Raw genomic sequence first — 13,281 nt, 5'->3', positions numbered from 1 at the left:
GCAACCACAACTGTTTGACAGTAACTAACTTCACCTGGATCAGAAATTGTTCTGCTTTAATCAACATTTTACAAAATTGGATGGTGAAAATTGCAGATTTTTGGAATTCAGATTGATGCTGTTGCATCCAGTCGGCAATCAGTCTGCTTATAAGAATTTATTCCACATATGCTTTCAAATCATTTGAAGTATTTTTATCATAACACTGGGCAGCAGGTACAATTCAATTTTTAATAAACCTGAAGCAAGATGTGAGCAAATGAATATACTAAGAAATAATTTGCTTTTCAAATTATCGATTAAAAATTAAGAAAAACCTTGTTTGGTAGTGGCGTTCGTGATCTACAGGTGTCCCAAATTCACTTTAAGTCTGTAATTTAAGGTGTAGTTTTTGAAATGTAGAGAATATTGTCGAGTAGGAAATGCAGCAGCTAATTTTAAACAGTACAAGATCCAAGAAATGTAATAATGACCAACTAATTCTATTTTTGCATGATTTAAGTAGTAAATATATTGGCCAGGACTCTGCAAGATTCCCCCATTCTTCAAAATCGAATTTTCTTTGTCCTCCTGGAACAGCAGATTGGGTCTCTGCTGTATTTGAAGACTACCGTCTCTGATAGTGCAATATGGCTTCTTGCTGCACTAGAGTATCAGCCTATACTTCTTTGCTTGAGTCTCTTGAGTGGAATATTCTTACTTTGAGGCGAGATTGTGGTCACTGAGCCATGTTTGATTTTTTTTGTTTGAAAACATATTTGGAGATTAATTAAAACTTTAAGAAACTTTTTAAAGATTTAGCAATTTGATTTCAAATACTGATTGCATTCAATACTGCTCATACTAGCATAATAAACTTCATATTGTTTTTTGGATAAATACTTCAGCCTTTTAACAGGCCACTCTTTGCATATTTGATTGTAAAAATGTTCAATATCCACCATCAAATCTAATGTTGCCATTTTTCTGGAAAAGAAATGTAGAATTCTTGAAATTAAGTGCAGTTTATTAGCTTCACTAAACTATTGATGAAGGCGCCTTAAAGTTTTTTTTTAAAAAAAAACCACTGGATGATGTTAAACACAGGAAAATTACCTACAACTGTATTGAGACTGGTTTAATTTTCCATGGTTCTTTCTCGAGCAAAGTAAATGTGTTGAATATCTTCAACCTAAAGTGTTTGTAAAAGTAATAATGATTCCACTACTACTTTAACTAGAGATCTACTGAGTAATAGTGTCAAGATGAACAGCAGATTACGGCTTGCAATCTCTTGTGTCCTATTTTTTGTAAACTCTGATTTTGTACAAAAACAGATACTAATGTGAGCATCTAGATAAACACTTGCAATATGGATGATATAATTTTTCCCATTTGAAAAATATGACCTTTCTTTTGCTTTGCTTTTCTATGTTTCCTTCCCAGCAATAATCTTGGGGCTGCATTTCTAATGTGCTTTATATCATGTCAAAGAGCTTTATTTGAAACTGGCTATTAGTGTGAATATTCAACGTAGAAGGTTAACATGTGAATGATGCTGAAAAGTCAAACTAAGAATGGAACATTTGAGACTTTTTAAAATGCTCTATATGACATTTCAACTCCTACATCGTCAGACATAAATAGCTCATATCCTTTCGTGCTTCAGTGGTGAGATTACCAACTAGAATCCAAACTGATAATCATTAAAAAGTAAGGTTGAAGCATTATTACATTATTCAAAGTTCTGTAGTCTCCTTTTTAAATGAACATTTAAGTATTGGTCACCTACTCATGCTGAAGTCATAAAGTTGTCCTTTGTAGTCAGTGAATCTTTTGTGCTTTCCATAGCCCTATTGACTAATGTCCTGTAGGGAAGGAAATTTGCCATCCTGATCCAGTCAGGATGACATGTGACTCCAAATCCTCTGGGCAATTAGGAGTGGGCAATAAACGCCGGCCTACCAGAGAAACCTTCATAATGTGAATTAATTTTCAAATAGATTGAATTCATGGAAACCCCAAGGTATATATCTATTATCTGTGCAAATGTTGCAGAAATCTAATTCATGGTTCATGTGTCATTATGCATTATTTTTAGTTTGAGGATTTAAGAATTAACTGTAGAAAATAGGAACAATGCAATTGATGCATCTTGAAACCTATTACACTTAACCTCTTAAAGGAGCATGACTGCAATAGGTTAACAGTTAGAAAGGTAGGATGTTTTTAAGAAAGAAGGCATTACTCATCTATAAGCATTATGTCTGAAAAGATCACAGTAATGACAGTCCAGAGGCAGTTAAAGCTAACTTAAAGTATTCAACAAATCCTAAGGACCAGGTTAAGAGTAGCATCTAATAGGCTAGTTATCTTGAAGATGGGTGGAGCTTAAGATTCTCTGGTTTCGGTTTAGCTGTGTTTCCTGGGAGAGGAATGTATCGCAGCTTGAAGTTGAGAGAGTGCTGAAGCAAATAAAAGGTTTCAGGCAGCACAGGTTTTTTTGTTAGAAATTTCCAAATAGTGCATAGAAGTCCCAAGGAATATTGATTGTCTTCCATGGCAAAAGGTTAGGGATGCATAGAAGCTCTGGGAGCCATTGATGGTTTTTTGCAGCTCAGGGAGTCTAAGGAAGTCCATGAGCATTATTTGCTTATTGTTATTGGAAAAGATTGTAACCTGGAGAAATTTAGCTGCAGTGAAATAAGCTTTTAGATAAAAGTTTAAAACTGTGCCATTAGTTAGGTGCTTTGGGAGCACTCTTGGAGTCCTGGGGAACTTCTCTTTTGAAAGATTGAACTACAAAGCCATGAGCAATCATTGAAGCAGTCCAAGTGAGAAGCTTTGAGGGCTGTCTAAGATTAATCTTTTTCCAAATGATGAATTGGAAACCACTTCGAGTCATAGAGACATATAGCACGGAAATAGACTCTTCGCTCTATCCTAATCCAATCTAGTCCCACCTACCAGCATCTGGTCCATATCCCTCCAAACCCTACCTATTCATATACCCATCCAGATGCCTGTTAAATGTTGCAATTATACTAGCCTCCAACACTTCCTCTGGCAGGTCATTCCATACACTTAACACCCTTTGTGTGAAAAGATTGCCCCTTAGGTCTCTTTTATGTCTTTCCTCTCTCACCCTAAACCTGTGCCCCCTCGTTCTGGACTCCCCCACCCCAGGAAAAAAACTTTGTCTATTTATCCTATCCATGTCTGTCATGATTTTATAAACCTCTATAAAGTCACCCCAAAGCCACCGATGCTCCAAGGAAAACAGTCCTAGCCTATTCAACCTCTCCAGATAGCTCAAATCCTCCAACCCTGGCAACATCCTTGTAAATATTTTCTGAACGCTTTCAAGTTTCACAGCACCTTTTCCAATAGGAAGAGACCAGAATTGCACGCGATATACTCCAACAATGTCCTGTCCAGCCGCAACATGTACTCTATACTCTGACTAATAAAGGCAAGCATACCAAACGCCGCCTTCACTATCCTATCTAACTGCGACTCCACTTTCAAGGAGCTATGAACCTTCACTCCTTTGAAATAACTCTGTAGAGGCCAGTAGCCAGTCACCGGTCACTCTTTATTTACACATGAACAGTTTAAAATTTTAGTACTGACGCATATAGAGTCAGGCACCAGAGTGTTAGTACCCGTGATACTCAACCTTTTTACGTCAGTCAAGGCTTTTGTGCTTGATTCTTCCACACATTAGAGTCATTCAGCATGGAAACAGACTCTTTGGTCCAACCAGTTCATGCCAACCATGTTCCCAACTAAACTAGTCCTACTTGCCTACATTTGACCCATATCCCTCCAATTCATGAACTTATCCAAATGTCTTTTAAATGTTGCAACTGTATCTGCATTTGCCACTTTTCTCTGGCAGTTCATTCCACATACTGTCTGTGTAAAAAGGTTGCCTGTTAGGTCCTTTTTTAAATCTTTTTCCTTTCACCTCAAAAATACACCCCTAGTTTTGAACTCCTCGACCCTTGGGAAAAGATGCTTGCTATTCACCCTATCCATGTTTCTCCTGATCTTATAAACCTCCATAAGGTTACACCTCAATCATTATATTTAAAAGATTGCAACTCTCAAACTAGATTATAACATTAATCCAGTTTGCCCAATATTCTTATAACTGAGAGCATAATTTGCTAGTTTTGTTTGGGATCGCAAGACAAGGAATAGGTTTACTGGACTGAGAAATCTTTTTCATTTATATTTTAAAAGTTGTGTGGGCATGAACATTTAGTATTTCTTCAGCATTAGATTTTTGCATGCTATTCATTCTGCTTTTTAACTTTCAACTGATTCAGATAATACTTTGGCCAGTTCTCTGAATATAAAGTGAACTTTCAATTTGTGATATCCATTTTTATCATTGTTCATTGGAAGATGCCTGTCACAACATCCTGTCATTTTGTCTCGTCAAAAACAGCCATTAAATTATCAGAGCAATGCTTAAATCAGATGTAGAAATTATTTTTGTGCCCATCACCAGAGCTTATTCTGTAATCATTACTAATCAAAGGTTTCTTAATCAAGTGAAATCGTACACACACTTATGCCAGCAGTTTTGTTTCATAAAGTATTTTGGAAGCTGTGTTTCCAGGTTTACGCTCTGAGGTGACTGCGGCAGGTCATTTTTACAAGTCAAGCAATGAGAAAATTGCATTTTTTGTTTCAATCGTATCAGTTTCAACAATGTAGGCATCCATCCTCCTATATCGGTGGTGAGGTTTTTTTGTTGACTCTGACTGCTCCTGCTTGAAAGCTATCAGACCATGCCCTCCTCTCTATATTATGCATCATCTGTATGCAAAATGAATTTATCTTTGCTTGAAGGTTTCCTCTTTAAACAGAAATTTTGAACATTGAGTTGGCCTTGCATCCACACATGTGTGGCTGTATCTTTTACAGCAGCCAAAGTAGAATGAAACTGATTTAAAATAAATAAGTTGGTATAAAGCATGCACAATAGACCAATGATATAGAAGGTACGTCTTTCTGTAATTATTTTATCTGCAAATACTGCTTCAATCATCTTTTACTAATCATAAGTGAGTTTAAAATACCTGATTTAACAATTGATATGAGTATTATAACTTGGGTAATTTAGTGCAGGGAGGCTTTTGCATCTCAGTGCATATTCTTCAAGAGTGCCATAATATTCTGTTGTTAGAGCACCATTTCATTTCGAAATTGCAAATACTCTTTGAATGTTAGAAAATGTTACTCTTATCTGTTTGAATGCAAAATGAAAGGCAGCCATAAAGGTCATATTACAAGGATTCATTTAGTGACAGAAGCATTAGCAAGGCTAATTAACATTTTTATTGCTTGTGGAATTCTCTTTACACAGCATAAAATATCCATAATCTGCAAAAAGAATGCAAGTTCAAAGTGAGAATCCATGATTTTTTTAAATTATTGTAGTTCAAACAAAATTAATATTTTGAAAAATGTATGCTGAAAATTTCATGTAGGCTTATTAATATGCCTTCAAGAAGTCAATGAGGGTAGAATATTGATTAATACCTTTTGTTCATAAAAGTTATATTCATCTATAATAAAGCTGTTCTTCAATCACTGAAGTAATAGTTCAGGTTTGCATGCAGTAGTCAGGAATAATTTAATATGCACAGATTACTTCATGGCTTTATGATAGATTTAATTTCATCTGTTTCATTTATAAAACAGAGTGCCATTGGGTGAGCAGTAATCTTTTGAATTTGTGAAATACTGTAAACAGTCAGATTATAGAAAATTAATATGGAATAAACTGATTTCATTGTCCTTCATGATGTTGCTACATATCATTCAGGGATTGTGATTATTGTTTAATATAACCAAAATAAATATCTCAATCGCAAGTTTCACATTCATTTTTTTAGGAAATGTAGTGAATAATGCCAAGACAAACATGCCAAACCTGCAAATGTAAAATCAAAAGAAACACTGCCACTTGATCTCCTAAAGTAAATCAGTTCATTTTTAATAGAATACAAAATAGTTTCATCTTCATGATCTGGAATGGCAGTTATTTTCCTGCATTCGTTAGTTCATGTGGTGGACTGCACATAAGTTTCGAATGAGCTATAAAACACGTACTTCATGGTGGTGCAACAATATTTAATACAATATTTTGTGGTTGTATTATTCTTGGGTTTTCAGATTATTTCAATGATATACTGGTGCTAGTTGATGTATGGTACCACAGCAACTATTTCAGTGACTGAAGTTCATATAACAGTTACTGAAACAACAATTCTACCACAATGTTCAGTTGAGTACGACCGGAAGTTGGATTATTTCAAGCAGTATCTTTTAGCTGTTTGACATAAACTGTTTTGAGATAATCAATCTTGTCCAGTCTCCTAACTTTGCAGTTATTGTCCCCTTCTTATATATAAATTTCTTTGCCTTTCTGTCACTATTTTAATAGAATATAACAATTAACAGGTTGAGTATCGTCTTAATCGGCAAAAGAAATTCTTCATTTCTAATTAGCTTAACTGTACTTAAAGCAATTATGATGATGACAAAAAAAGTTGGAATCATTGGCTGAATTTTGCCAAAAATTGGCATTGTCAATTTTGGGAAATTACATGGATTATTTCTCCCTGTGAACTATAAGTAGCTAACTGTCTCAATTCTCTACTGCTGACCTTATCATGTATGCATCATTCCTCCATGGCACTGTGCTGGCACTATCATGGGATCACCAGCAGCGGAAGTATTCTCCACTGCTGGGACCATCCTGGAATTTGGCTACAGGTGCACACTTAAAGTCCAGCTGTTCACCCAGTCATTTGCTGAAACCACAAATAGCTCTTCATATAGTTGTATGAAAACAGTAAAGGAAAGCTTTTAAGGGTGCTTGGGTGGCACGGGTGACTCTTCTTTCAAGATAGAAGCTCTAAGGTGTAGGTTTGCTTGCAGAGCTGTAGGTTTGATATCCAGACGTTTCATTACCTGGCTAGGTAACATCATCAGTGGCGACCTCCAAGTGAAGCGAAGCTGTTGTCTCCTGCTTTCTATTGATATGTTACATATAAATAGAAAGTAGGAGACAACAGCTTCGCTTCACTTGCAGGTCGCCACTGATGTTACCTAGCCAGGTAATGAAACGTCTGGATATCAAACCTACAGCTCAGCGAGCAAACCTACACCCTAAACCTCCACCTGAGCTACAAACCTTCACAAACCTTGCAAAAAGATAGAAGCTCATTTGTAGATGTATTGCTACGTTACATCAATTACAGTCTGATTGTCATAGTAACTGCAATTGCAAGAATCAAACTACACAGACTTCTTGTCCTTAGCCATGCTGGGCTTGCTGACATGTTTGCTCCCCCTCAATTTTTCTGCGCCTTTGTTGTGTAGCAACTATGGTGATGAGAACCCCTGCTGTAGCACTCTGTATTACCCATCTTAGCAAAGCATCTTGTAGTTATTGATGTGGAACTTTGTATGTTGAAAACATGAACTTTCATTGAATAAGGTGAAAAACAAACAAAAATGCTGTATTTGCTTCTGGGAACAAACGGGGGCTGTTTGCCTTTCAAGGAACCTCAGGTTAGCAGTGAATGAATGATCACTGCACCTAGTTCACATCTGTTCAAAACTGTTATCAATTAAACCCTGTCTTGCCTTGTTGTGCTGCTCTGCAATGCTGAAGATGATATTTCTTCTATCCATGTCCTCTTTGTTTCTAGATGATAGCCTTTCAGCACCTATTGCATTGCCTTTTTGCCCAATTCATTTGTGCTAGGATTATGTGACACACTCTGCCAGGACCATCTGCATGGTTTCACAGGCCAATCCAAGCATCAGAACCTCATCTGCAGGAGGCCTATTGTCATAGCCCAGGTGGGGAATTGGGTTGCATTATATTTAGGCGGAAGTGGGTACTGCAGATGCTGGAAATTAGAGTCAAGATTAGAGTAGTGCTGTAATTGATTTTCCTGCTCCTCGGATGCTGCCTGACCTGCTGTTCTTTTCCTGCATTATATTTACGCTTGGCCTCAGTCTTGGGTGTGCATGATGGTGTCTTCAGCCAGTGTTGTAGCGGATAGCTCTGGTGTCCCAATAACCTTCCTTGAAAGGCATCCTTTCCTTGAATTGAAGCAGGAAGAGCTCTCAAGAATACAGACATACCAGGTGCAGACTTCTAACATGTGGTACCACATCAAAGATGAGATGTACATTCATGGAATGGAAATCTTTTTCTGCTGATTAATTCAGCCAAATTATGATTTGATGCACTCAACATGAAGTGTGTACAGTTTAAAATGCCCTGCACTAAAGGTGGCAAAACCCACTCCTCAGGATGGAGCACTGACCTTGTCACTAGGAAATGAGATGAAATGGTGTGACGGAGCGCAAACTATCTGTAACAACCTTGCTATTATTGAGGATTGAGAGATCCCAATCAGGTCCCCAGTACATCCTTGGAAGTATTGTTGTTCTAAAAATTAGCCATCTGTCCCTTTGACAGCCACAGGGATAGGATGACCACCTACCCCTTAAGGCACAGCTCCTGCTTCAGCCAGTAACATAGTTTTGTGGTGATGTCCTGGGACATCCTCAGTCTGTGGCAGCATTGCACCTTTCCCATGCTGAGAAAATGGTATAGAGAACAATGGACTCTGGGCTTCCTCCTCCTAGAGAGTGCCTTTAGATGTAGAAATTTCAGGTGGAGGTTGTTTGGGCAGCCACTGGAAGTTGCTGCTGGTCCTGGGCTTGCTGACATATTTGCTCCCATTCAATTTTTCTGCATCTTTATTGTGCAACAGCCATGGTGACAAGAATCCCTGCTATAGCTGAATCCATTGACATGGGTGTCGCCGGTTATGGCAACATTTATTGCCCTTGAGAAGGTGTTGGTGAGCTGCTTTCCTGAACCACTGCAGTCCATGTTCTGTAGGTTGACCCACAATACTATGAAGGAAGGAATGCCAGGCCTTTGACCCAGCCACAGTGATATATTTCTAAGCCAGGATAGTAAGTGCCTTGGAGGTGATTTGGTCAAGGTTCCAATGAAACTGTGGACAATATTGTAAACCGAACAGGTCCCCCATAATTGAGGCATTAGCATTCATTTCATACACAACTCTCCGCTTACAATCCTCAAGGCAGTGGGACATGGAGGACCTCCAGAAGGAGTGCAATGGAATGCCTGTACAGGATATTGGTGAGGCCACTTTTGAAATACTGCATGCAATTCTGGTCTCCCTGCTATAAGAAGGATGTTGTGAAACTTGAAAGGGTTCAGAAAAGATTTACATGGATGTTGCCAGGGTTGGAGGGAGAAGCGGTATAGGCTGGGGCTGATTTCTCTAAAGCTTATAGAGGTTTATAAAATCATGAGGGTAAATAGATAAGTTCTTTTCCCTGGTGTGGGGGAGTCCAAAACTGGAGCGCAGAGATTTAAAATGTGAGGGGAAAGATTTAAAAGTGACCCAAGGCAACTTTCTCGTGCAGAAGGCAGTGTGTGTATGGAATGAGCTGCCACTTTACAACATTTAAAAGGCATTTGGATGGGTATATGAATAGGAAGGGTTTCAAAGGATATGAACTAAATGCTGCCAAATGGGACTAAATTTATTTAGGAATCTGGTCAGCATGAACAAGTTCAACTGAAGGGTCTGTTTCCTTGCTATACATCTCCATGACTCTGTCACTTCTGACATAGTGGGCCTGATTCTGATGTATACAACACATGTACACATGCTGCACCCATACAGTATAGTAGAATAGATGAAACCTTGCCACCCATCACATACCCACATGATCCAAAAAAGGCAGTATTGCACAGAACAGTATGTTACTGAATATTTGCAGTTCAAGGTGAGAAAAGATTTGCTCCATGCAGTTATGCAACTAATGATACTGTGAATTGTGACCCACAAAGTGACACTTCTTAGGTGATTACTTCTGTTTCACAGAGATGACAAATCAATCTGTTTTGATTAGTGACATGGTCAAGATTGCTTGTGACCAGGATTTGTATCCCACGTAGTTGATCATAGTACACAGTTCACATGTATGACTCTGATCAAGATGTGGAGAAGCTGGTGTTGGACTGGGGTTGACAAAGTCAAAAATCACACAACACCAAGTTATAGTCCAGCAGGTTTACTTGAAAATCTAAGCTTTTGGAGCTCTCGCTCCTTCCTAAGGCAGCTAGTGAGAGAGGATACATCGGACACAGACTTTATCCATAAAAGATCAAAGGATCATACAACTTATGGAAATGTATTGAACAATTCTACATGGTTGTTAAGTCTTTAATCAGTTAGATTGGAGGTGCATATTTTGACTGATTAATACTTAAATCCCAGAATTTCTTTCAAGCCCACACCTAAAGTCCATTGCCTGACCTGAGATAGCCTTTATTCTAATAAAAACCTGAAGTTATCTTGGGGCAGTGACTTGAAAGAAATTTTGGGATTTACGTATTAATCAATCAAAACCTGTACTTCCATTCTAACTGATTAAAGACTAAATAGCCATCTAGGTTTGTTCAGTGCATTTGCATAAGTTGTATGACCCTTTGATCTTTTACTTATAAATTCTGAGCCTGATGTAATCTCTCTCCCTAGCTGCCTGAGGAAGGAGTGGAGGCTCCAAAAGCCTGCGTTTTCAAATAAACCTGTTGGACTATTACCCGGTGTTGTGTGATTTCTGACTCTGTGATCAAGGACGTTTGAACCTATACTGTGGAAGTGACTGATAAATGCAAGAGCGCTTTTGAAGAGCCTCGCATCGCTCACAAGGGAGCCTCTGTGCTGACAGAAAAAAGCACTTGCACCACCCACTCCTGGAATGGTAGCAGTCTTTTTCCATTTCCATTGTATATTTGCGATTTCAGATAAGAATGAAATGTACACAAGTCACTCCTTACCGTATGTCACAAGCTCAGTTTAGTAATCCCAGAGGACATTCCAAACTTTCATGTTTCCTTCTTCCTTGCACATCATCAGTACTGAACTTCCACATATTTCCACTCAACTGTTCCATTTAAGTCTTCATCTCCTAACATTACGCCCTGAGCTCTGGATTTGTCATATAGCCATGCTACCATCTTTATGCACTATGTCCTATTGAAGCAGGGTGGTTGTGACTGATTCCCAAAAGGTGGGTGATGGCTCATTGACAATGTTCCCCATCACAATCACTGGCCCTTCTGCATTTCAGCATAATGTCTTCAAACCCCACCATTTACTTCCCAAACCTCCTTTTCACAGTGGTGGCCCCTAATAACCTCCTTGACCTTCAGAGAGTGAATTCCCCAATTCCCAACTTGGAATGATAGCCCCAACTGAGTTACCAGGCCCCTGACTAATTTGTGGTACTGTCTGCCTATCTTACTGAGAGTCCCCAGACTGTTGGCGCTGGACTGAAAGACTCATGCAGCACACTCTCTGGACACGATATGAAACCCCTGACCCAGATTACAATCACCCCAATGACTGACTGTCTGTATCAAAGCCCCTGGATTGAGACTGGATGTTACCCTTGACTTACTGTTTTGATATCTCTTGGCTGATGACAGTTCTCCTTGTTTTAACCAAGGACTACACATTCTTAGACTTTGAGACATGGCCATTTTGCTGCAGCACAAACAGCTGTGAAAGGTTGCTGGAGTTTATTGTATGTGGGACAGTGCTGCAGCAACATATCCACCCTCTCTTGACTGATCACTGCTGACAGTGGTGACGAGCTGTCTGGCTTTGTGTCTGTGCTAAAAGGCAAGGCAGATGTGCTGTGAGCCTTTCAGTTCAGCATGAGGTAGAAAAATGCAAAACTACCAGACAGAAATGCTGTGCGCATCCCAGTAGGCACCGAATGAGTAAGTACTAAGAAAGCAAGTGAAAAGCCCCAGCATGCATTCTGCTCTGCTGCACACAGTGGGTACCTGTCCCTGCATCCTAAGCAGCCTATCAGCAGCATTACAATAAAAGGTGTCAGTGTGCTCCATAGTGCAGAATTCTTGTGATTAACTAACTATATTCTAAGTGAGTCAAAAAGTGTGGCGCTACAGCAGGTCAGGCAGCATCCGAGAAGAATCGATGTTTCGAGCACAAGCCCTTCATCAGGAAGTGATGAAGCGCTCATTCCTTATGCCTGAAATGTCAACTCTCTTGTTCCTCGGATGCTGCCTAATCTGCTGTGCTTTTTCAGTACCACACTTTTTGACTTTGATCTCCAGCATCTGTAATCCTCACTTTCTCCTATATTCTGAGTTAAAAATGTGTCATCACTGTGTGAGATTGTTGCTTTGCCAGTTCCAACCTCTGTACGTGGATGGTGCAGATCATCGCTGCCTAGCAAGCATTCTCTAAGGGGTTGGAGACTGATCAAAATGGAGGCCAGGAGGAGCAAGTGTCAAGATTCTTATCTGATTATTCAAACTTTTCTTCAATCTGAATTTATTTTCTTTGATGTTGAGACACTAAGTTTTTTCCAATCTTGCCATATCTTCCCAACTGATAACCCACCTTGACCTTCAGAGAGTGAATTCCCCAACTCCCAACTTGGAATGATAGCCCCAACTGATGTACTAGACCCCTGACTAATCTCTGTGCAACTGTCTGCCTGACTTACTGTGAGTCCCCAGACTGTTTGCGGTTGTCCCTATTTCAAATGTAGCTTACATTGCTTTCTTTTAAATTCTTTTTAGACAAAATGCCATACAGTCTGAAATTTATACAGGATGATACTGGAGAGTGTACAAACTGATACCCAGCCAATTTGTTTAAATTTTGGGGTCTGGGGAGCCACCATTGAAGCTTGCATTTCAAGCTTTCAACAGTTTTCATTTTGCTGCCTATTGCAATCAGCATATTACCAGATTTCAGTCAACGTTCAACATATATTTTAAATTATCAATCTTCATCTGTTGTGCTCTGAGATTATACTTAATCATTAGGAAGCAAGGTAAACAAAAATTTAACTGATGTGGAACGATGCTTCTTCACTTGTTTAACTGCAGATTGGCCTATGCCCAAACAATGTTGTTGTAGACAAGGTATTCCAATTTTATGGTGATTTAATTGAAGACTTAACAACATAAAACTAAGAATAGGAGTAGGCAATCAGCCCCTCGAGCCTGCTCTGTCATTCATGGTTGATCTAATTTCAGCCTCAACTCCATTTTCTGGTTACTCTCAATAACTCTTCAACTCACCCCTAAAAAACACCCTATCTCCTTCATAAATTTATTGAATGTCCTGGCACCAACTCCACTCTGGGGTAGTGAATTCCACAGATTCCTGA

General features: G+C 39.0%; 1 protein-coding gene across 3 annotated transcripts in view; it reads left to right on the top strand.

Moving 5' to 3' along the window:
* Positions 1 to 13,281, top strand: part of rassf5 (Ras association domain family member 5) — a 125,844-nt gene that overhangs the window by 51,357 nt on the left and 61,206 nt on the right. The window lies entirely within an intron of this gene.

Source organism: Chiloscyllium punctatum, chromosome 45 (genome assembly GCF_047496795.1).
Source record: "Chiloscyllium punctatum isolate Juve2018m chromosome 45, sChiPun1.3, whole genome shotgun sequence".
Lineage (NCBI taxonomy): Eukaryota > Metazoa > Chordata > Chondrichthyes > Orectolobiformes > Hemiscylliidae > Chiloscyllium > Chiloscyllium punctatum.
Note: the sequence above shows the minus strand (reverse complement) of the source record. Positions and strands in the feature narration are given on the sequence as shown.